The sequence below is a fragment of the Saccostrea cucullata genome, unplaced genomic scaffold (assembly GCF_032062105.1).
Source record: "Saccostrea cucullata isolate Sc308-1 unplaced genomic scaffold, CSIRO_AGI_Scuc_v1 ctg4801, whole genome shotgun sequence".
NCBI lineage: Eukaryota > Metazoa > Mollusca > Bivalvia > Ostreida > Ostreidae > Saccostrea > Saccostrea cuccullata.
Window position 1 is genome coordinate 1 of NW_026930746.1, and position 6,901 is coordinate 6,901.

The window sequence follows — 6,901 nt, forward strand, 5'->3', positions numbered from 1 at the left end:
TGGACAAGCATCCACACAAAAGGCTCTTAAGAGTTATGTACACCTTTAGTGATCCACACCAACAGCATTTTCAAGTATTTCTTTAGACCCAAGTTAAGAAGTATACAAGCCATGATAACATTTTTCAATCCTTATCTGAAATACGTTAATTCTATGTGATTTTAATGAAACTTTGGAAAATGTTTATACATGTTCAACATGTTGTAACCTTTACTTTCTACATCTTTACTGCGCACTTTGCCTCAATAAATATCAAAATCATAACAATCCAAAAAAGTTCCTTTATTGAAGATACCTGTTTATGTATATAATTCAGTGTGAACTATATGTATGTATTCAAGAAATAAATATTGACAAAAAAACTTTTATTTATACTTCAATTTAAAATTTGTTTTTATATAAGATGGACTGATAGGACAAACAAGACAGTTAGAATATACATTTGCATATAGTATAAACAATAGATCAATAAGACCCTGAAAGCGGGGGACCACAATTCTCTGAATTTGCTTGTTCACTATATAATCAATATAGCCCCGCTGTAACACCAGAACCCCTCACCCTAGGGTCATAAAATTCACAATATTGGAAGAGGCATGCTTGCTCATCATAACAATGTACTTAGTTAATTTATTTAATACCCAGAAGCAGAGAAGACGATCTTTAAAGAATAAATGCATTTTCACTATATAATCAATAGAGCCCCGCCCTAGCACCAGAACCCCTGGCCCTAGGGCCATAAAATTCACAATATTGGAAAAGGCACTCTTGCTCATCATAACTATGTACTTAGTTAGTTTATTTAATACCCAGGAGCAGAGGAGAAGATTTTCAAAGAAATAATGCATTTTCACTATAAAATCTATATAGCCCCTCCCTAGCACCAGAACCTCTGACCCTGGGGCCATAAAATTCAAAATTTTGGAAGAGACACTTTTGCTCATCATAACTATGTGCTTAGTTAGTTTATCAAATACCCAGAAGGAGAGAAGAGGATTATTAAAGAAATAATGCATTTTCACTATATAATCTATATAGCCCCAACCTAGCACTAGAACCCCTGACCCTAGGGCAATGAATTTCACAATTTTGGTAGAGGACTCAATGCTCAATACATTCATGTCACCAATTTGCCTGCTTGATGTCCAGGAGTAAAGAAGAAGATTTTTTAAGATTGCAATAATTTTAGTGGTTTTGGCCCCACCCCCAGGCCCCAGGGGGGCAGGGACCATGAAATTCACAATTTATGGTTCCCTTTACCCATAGATGTTGTATACTAAATTTGGTTGAAATTGGTTCAGGGGTTTCAGAGAAGAAGCTGAAAATTTTCAAATGTTAACACACGACGGACGACGACGGACGAAAACGGCTAGCAATAGGTCACCTGATTTACTCAGGTGACCCAAAAATTCAGTTAAAATTATTATGTTAGTTTTATGTAAGGCTAACTCTTTTGAAATAAAAGAATTTATAATTTTGCACACCTTACAATTTTGCAGATTGGAGAACTCTCTAAAACAAGCACCAGCATCCGTAAGGAGTTGCAACTTGTTATGGAGGGTCGTTCTGCAGTCTTGACCCTTTGGCGAGAGAGGGCAGAACAATCCTCCGTAACTGTAGGGCAAACTTACAATTTTGCTGAATATTAAGGCGGCTAATGAATTTAGGGGGGCAGAGGGCCTACAACTCGACGCCGTCGACAACATTTTTGGTAAATAAACTTACTCATATGATCTGAAATTGTTTTAGTTCTTCAAACAAAAAAACAAAAAACAAACAAAAACAACAACAAATAAAAACAATAAAATCCGCACAGTTTTAATAAAAAGTTTAGGATATAAAAAGAATAACAATTGCAAAATGCACACATTCAAAAACTTAAATTATTATACAGAAATTGAGACGTATCATTATCAAGAGGAAAACTACTTAAATAATGCTTTAAAAATAAATAACAAGAATACTTTCAATCATCTAGATGATAAGACAATGATTATATATCAGGACAGCTTAAAAGATTGTTTTAGTAATGAATTAATCTTGCATTTATTGAAGTTTTTGATATACACACATGAAAATACTTGTAGATGGCTGATGAAAAGGAGATTAAAGAGGAGGAATTTGAAGGAGAAATTGAATCTATGTTCTTTGAAAGGTAAATATATGGACTGAAAAGTAGCTGCAGATCTGTAGCGTTATGATTCTATATATTGTCTTTGAACATAACGCTACAAATTCCATAATGCAAAAAACGTACAATTTACGGTGCAATATTTTTGCGCACTTTTTGGGAAATTTTATCCACTTCCTAACATTGGTATTCAACTTTCACTCCCTAATTCTAGACACATTCTGTAGCCAATATGTATATTTTATCCACCTCCCAACCATTTAATGATGACTCTACAGGCAATAAACTCGCTTGATGTGAATTTTCAGCAATCTATTAAATAATTTTAATCAAGCGAGTATATCACTTGTAGAGACGACTATAAAGGGTTAGAAGAGGATAAAATATATACAGATTAGTTAAATAATGTACATAGAATTAGGGAGTGAAAGATAGTTAATTGACCGATGCTGGAAAGTGGACAAATTCTCCCTAAATTACGGGATATGTAGCGTTATGGTCAAAGACAAATATATAAAACCATAACGCCACAGATCTACAGCTAACTGAAAAGGTTACTGAAAACATCATCATATTAATCTTAAAAATATTAATACTTTCGACATTCAAGATTTCTTGCTAATTGAAAGGAGAGTCTATAATAAAAGACTTTTTACAGTGATTTCATCAAAATACCTGTATTTAACAATATATTAGCCAGTGGAATAGTTAGTATGCTGTACTTTTCAAGGTGAGAAAATTGTTAGGTCACCTGAGTCACGCAGGTGACCTATTGCTATCTGTTTTCGTCCGTCGTCGTCCGTCGTGTGTTGGCATTTGAACATTTTCGGCTTCTCTGAAACCACTGAACCAATTTCAACCAAATTTGGTATATAGAATCTATGAGTGAAGGGGAGCAAAAAATTGTGAATTTTATGGTCTCCGCTTCCCTGGGGCCTGAAAGGTGGGGCAAAAACCAATAACATTAATGAAATATTTAAAAATCTTCTTTACTCCTGGACATCAAGCTGTAAAACTGTTGGCATCAATGTAATAAGCATTGAGTCCTCTACCAAAATTGTGCAATTCATGGCCCCAGGGTCAGAGGTTCTATTGATTATAAAGTGAAAATGCATTAATTCTTTGAAAATCATCTCTGCGTCTCGGTATTAAATAAAATAAACTAAGTACATAGTTATGATGAGCAAAAGTGCATCTACCAAAATTGTGAATTTTATGGAACCAGGGTCAGGGGTTCTGGTGTAAGGGTGGGGCTTTATTGATTATATAGTGAAAATGTATTAATTCTTTGGAAATCTTTTCTGCTTCTGTTTATTAAATAAACTAACTTAAAGTATATCGTCATTATGAGCAAGAGTGCCTCTACCAAAATTGTGAATTTTATGGCCCCAGGGTCAGGGGTTCTGGTGTTAGGGTGGGGCTCTATTGATTATTTAGTGAAAATGCATTAATTTTTTGAAAATCTTCTTCGTTCTATGGGGGAAAATTTACAAGAAAATGTTTAGTAACCCGTTCTTGCCTTTGTCCTTTCTTAGACATTTCGAAAACCAGACCCCATGGAACTTCCTTAGACTGTACCAAGATTGCAAGAAATTTATATCCTCCGTAAATATTGAAAAACAATGTGTCAATCTGATTTTTAAAAATCAGATCCTTTGATCCGCTCACATAAAGATCGCTACACAAGGATGTGAAGAGACCCCATTCAGGGTCATCTCCTGGTGACCTCTCAATTATCCAACCAAACGTTCACCTCCAAGAATTTAGAATTATCTCGGAATTCAGTTACAGAAGTAAAAGCCCCGATGACACACGAACGGAAAATCGTGACCTAGTTTCCGTAGTCTGCTAAGAGAACGACTACAGCCTTTTCTGTACAGAAAATAATAAGTATTTGCTTTTGTCTTGGTTTTTAGCTCTTTGTTTGGTACGAAGCGATAAAATGGAAAAACCCCTACATAAACAAATACATGGGCGCAGACATTTTGGACACCCAAAGTTGTGCGGAGGAGAAAATGCTACCTGGCGCGTGATTGGTCAATAAGAGAAAAGACTTGATATGTATTTGACAAGTGAAATAAAGTTGATAAAAATGTAATATCAAGACTTGGGTTTCTTTGAGATATGTAGGAGTTACAGGTAAAAATTTGAAAGGAGGGGTGCCCTTTGGTTAGAGATTTTCATTTGGTGTCAAACGCACCTTGTTGTAAACAAATGGAAATTGAAAGTAAAAGTGCCGCGTGACGGTATATTTTTTCTGTCATTTTTTGTTTTCCAATATCTCGAACTTTCACGACAAAAAGGCCATTTGCCCGAAATTCAATATATGTATGAGTGACAGGGGCTCAAGTTTGTATGGAAGTCTATGGGAAAACATTTAGTGGTGTTTGTCCTATAGAACAGGTATGTATTTCATGGAAAAACATGGATTACAGCCAAAAAATCAATCAGTTCCTATTTTTTTGGCATTGAGATCATATTTTAATTAGTTTTTACTATTTCTTAAAAAAATAGAGGGTTTGGGTAAATTGAGGTCCACAATGGGGGCTGCACATGGTGAAAAAATGCTAAAATATTTGCCCTAGCTCTCATATTTTCAATAAATGTACATGTAAATGATTTTAAATAAATATTTCTGCTGAAATTTACTGTGAATATTGTAAATAATACAATATATTGATGTTTATGGGCATCATCAATACACAGAACATATGAATATCCCCCTCGCAGTTTGAGAAATTCATTTAAATCCATTTATTTTATGAGTGCAGACATTGGAACATATTGATTAATCCTCTTTCAAATTTGTGTAAATTAGAGTTGATTGAATAATTTATAACAAAATTAGACTGCTGTTAAGTAATTAGGTTACTTTGTTTTTACTTAAGGGGCCTAATCCAGCAACAAAGCCAATTTCAGTCATATAATCAGTGCTGGCTTGATATAAAAATTATAGTTTGGGGAAAACTTAGAGATTACTAGTAGGAAATTTAATTGAGATTACTGTAAAATATATTTTAGCAGAAAATACATTGAAAATCTAAGAAATTTGCAAATTCATTATTATTGCAAAAATGATGAAAAAAGTGTCTGAATATCTTTCCTCCTTGCCATATCCAATCTTGTTATTCTGCAGAAAAGAGGGGGGGGGGGGTTGTACTCTAATGATGCTGGAAAATGAAGGAATTTTTTTTAAAATGTGGTTTATTTGAACAACAAGAGTCATGCTTATCTGCAGTTATTTTTTTTCAATTTCTTAGATATTTTTAAAAATAATTATCTCAGTAAATTCTATTTAAACATGAATATTTTAAAGCTATTTCATCACTAATGCTTATAAAAAATTCAAAAGATGGTGTAAATGATAAAAAAATATAATATAAGCTACTACATGCATTTATCAGTATGTTTTAATAAAATAAAATGTATTTCAGCGATGCATTCTCAAGAAAGAGGAGATTAATGAACCCTCCCCTCTTACAATGAACTACACATGGACACTCTCAGGATGGTCCCTTTGCTCTCATTAAGAGTTCCAAGGTATATTTTTCCTAGAAAATCTAGTTCATCTCTTAATATTTAAGTTATTTAGAACTTTTGATAGATTATTAGAAAATAAATTTCTGCAGAACTGCAGTTATTTAAGCACTTTGCTTACAATTAAGCACTGTATTCAATCAGACAATATGATTTATCTGCCCTTGGCATTTAATCAATTTATTAATTATGTCAATAATAAGAAATGATATGCAAATGAATATCTTTGCCTTTCATGAGAATATACATATTTAACATCAATTCCATAAAATGTCCATGAAAATTGGCTAAAATATAGGTCACCCCCCTTCACAATTACAAAATTTTCAGTGGGGATGTATTTGATTCTCTGATGCCAGCAACCCACTGCTGATAGATTTTTTTTTTAATCTTATGTACATTTGAACTACATATAATTCTCTTTCTTTCCCTTGATTATTTTACCTACATTAGATTTCACTCTTTCCATAACCCATCTTTTTCTTACAAAAACCTGCTGATTTTCTTCATTTTCCATTAATAACGGGTACCTGCTACCCTGAATGATTAACATGATCTACCTTGAGAAATTATTAGAGATAATAAGAAAAACAAGCAAAACATATGCGAGATTAATCATTTTATTTTAAAAGTTTGAAAGAAAAATAGAAAAATGCTTCAATTTATTGACATTTTTTCTGTTTTACAGATGAGGGTCTGATTGACTGGGGTGTGAAATGTAACAGCCAATGGTGTACTTAAGCTAAGACTGTCAGTCCCAATATTCAAGAGGTGAGATAAGCAATGGATATGTGTTGTAAATTTACTAAATTGACCACTTTTTATAAATGTTTCTTTTACTCTATAGGAAAAACCCCTACATAAACAAATACATGGGCGCAGACATTTTGGACACCCAAAGTTGTGCGGAGGAGAAAATGCTACCTGGCGCGTGATTGGTCAATAAGAGAAAAGACTTGATATGTATTTGACAAGTGAAATAAAGTTGATAAAAATGTAATATCAAGACTTGGGTTTCTTTGAGATATGTAGGAGTTACAGGTAAAAATTTGAAAGGAGGGGTGCCCTTTGGTTAGAGATTTTCATTTGGTGTCAAACGCACCTTGTTGTAAACAAATGGAAATTGAAAGTAAAAGTGCCGCGTGACGGTATATTTTTTCTGTCATTTTTTGTTTTCCAATATCTCGAACTTTCACGACAAAAAGGCCAGTTGCCCGAAATTCAATATATGTA

At 33.4% G+C, this 6,901-nt stretch overlaps 1 long non-coding RNA gene across 1 annotated transcript; it reads left to right on the forward strand.

The window, feature by feature from the left end:
* Positions 1-5,611: 5,611 nt before the first annotated feature.
* On the forward strand, positions 5,612-6,668 carry LOC134229921 (uncharacterized). The gene is made up of 3 exons (XR_009984250.1): positions 5,612-5,671; positions 6,357-6,439; positions 6,516-6,668. It is a non-coding gene; the product is annotated as an uncharacterized LOC134229921 (long non-coding RNA).
* The last annotated feature ends 233 nt before the right edge of the window (positions 6,669-6,901 follow it).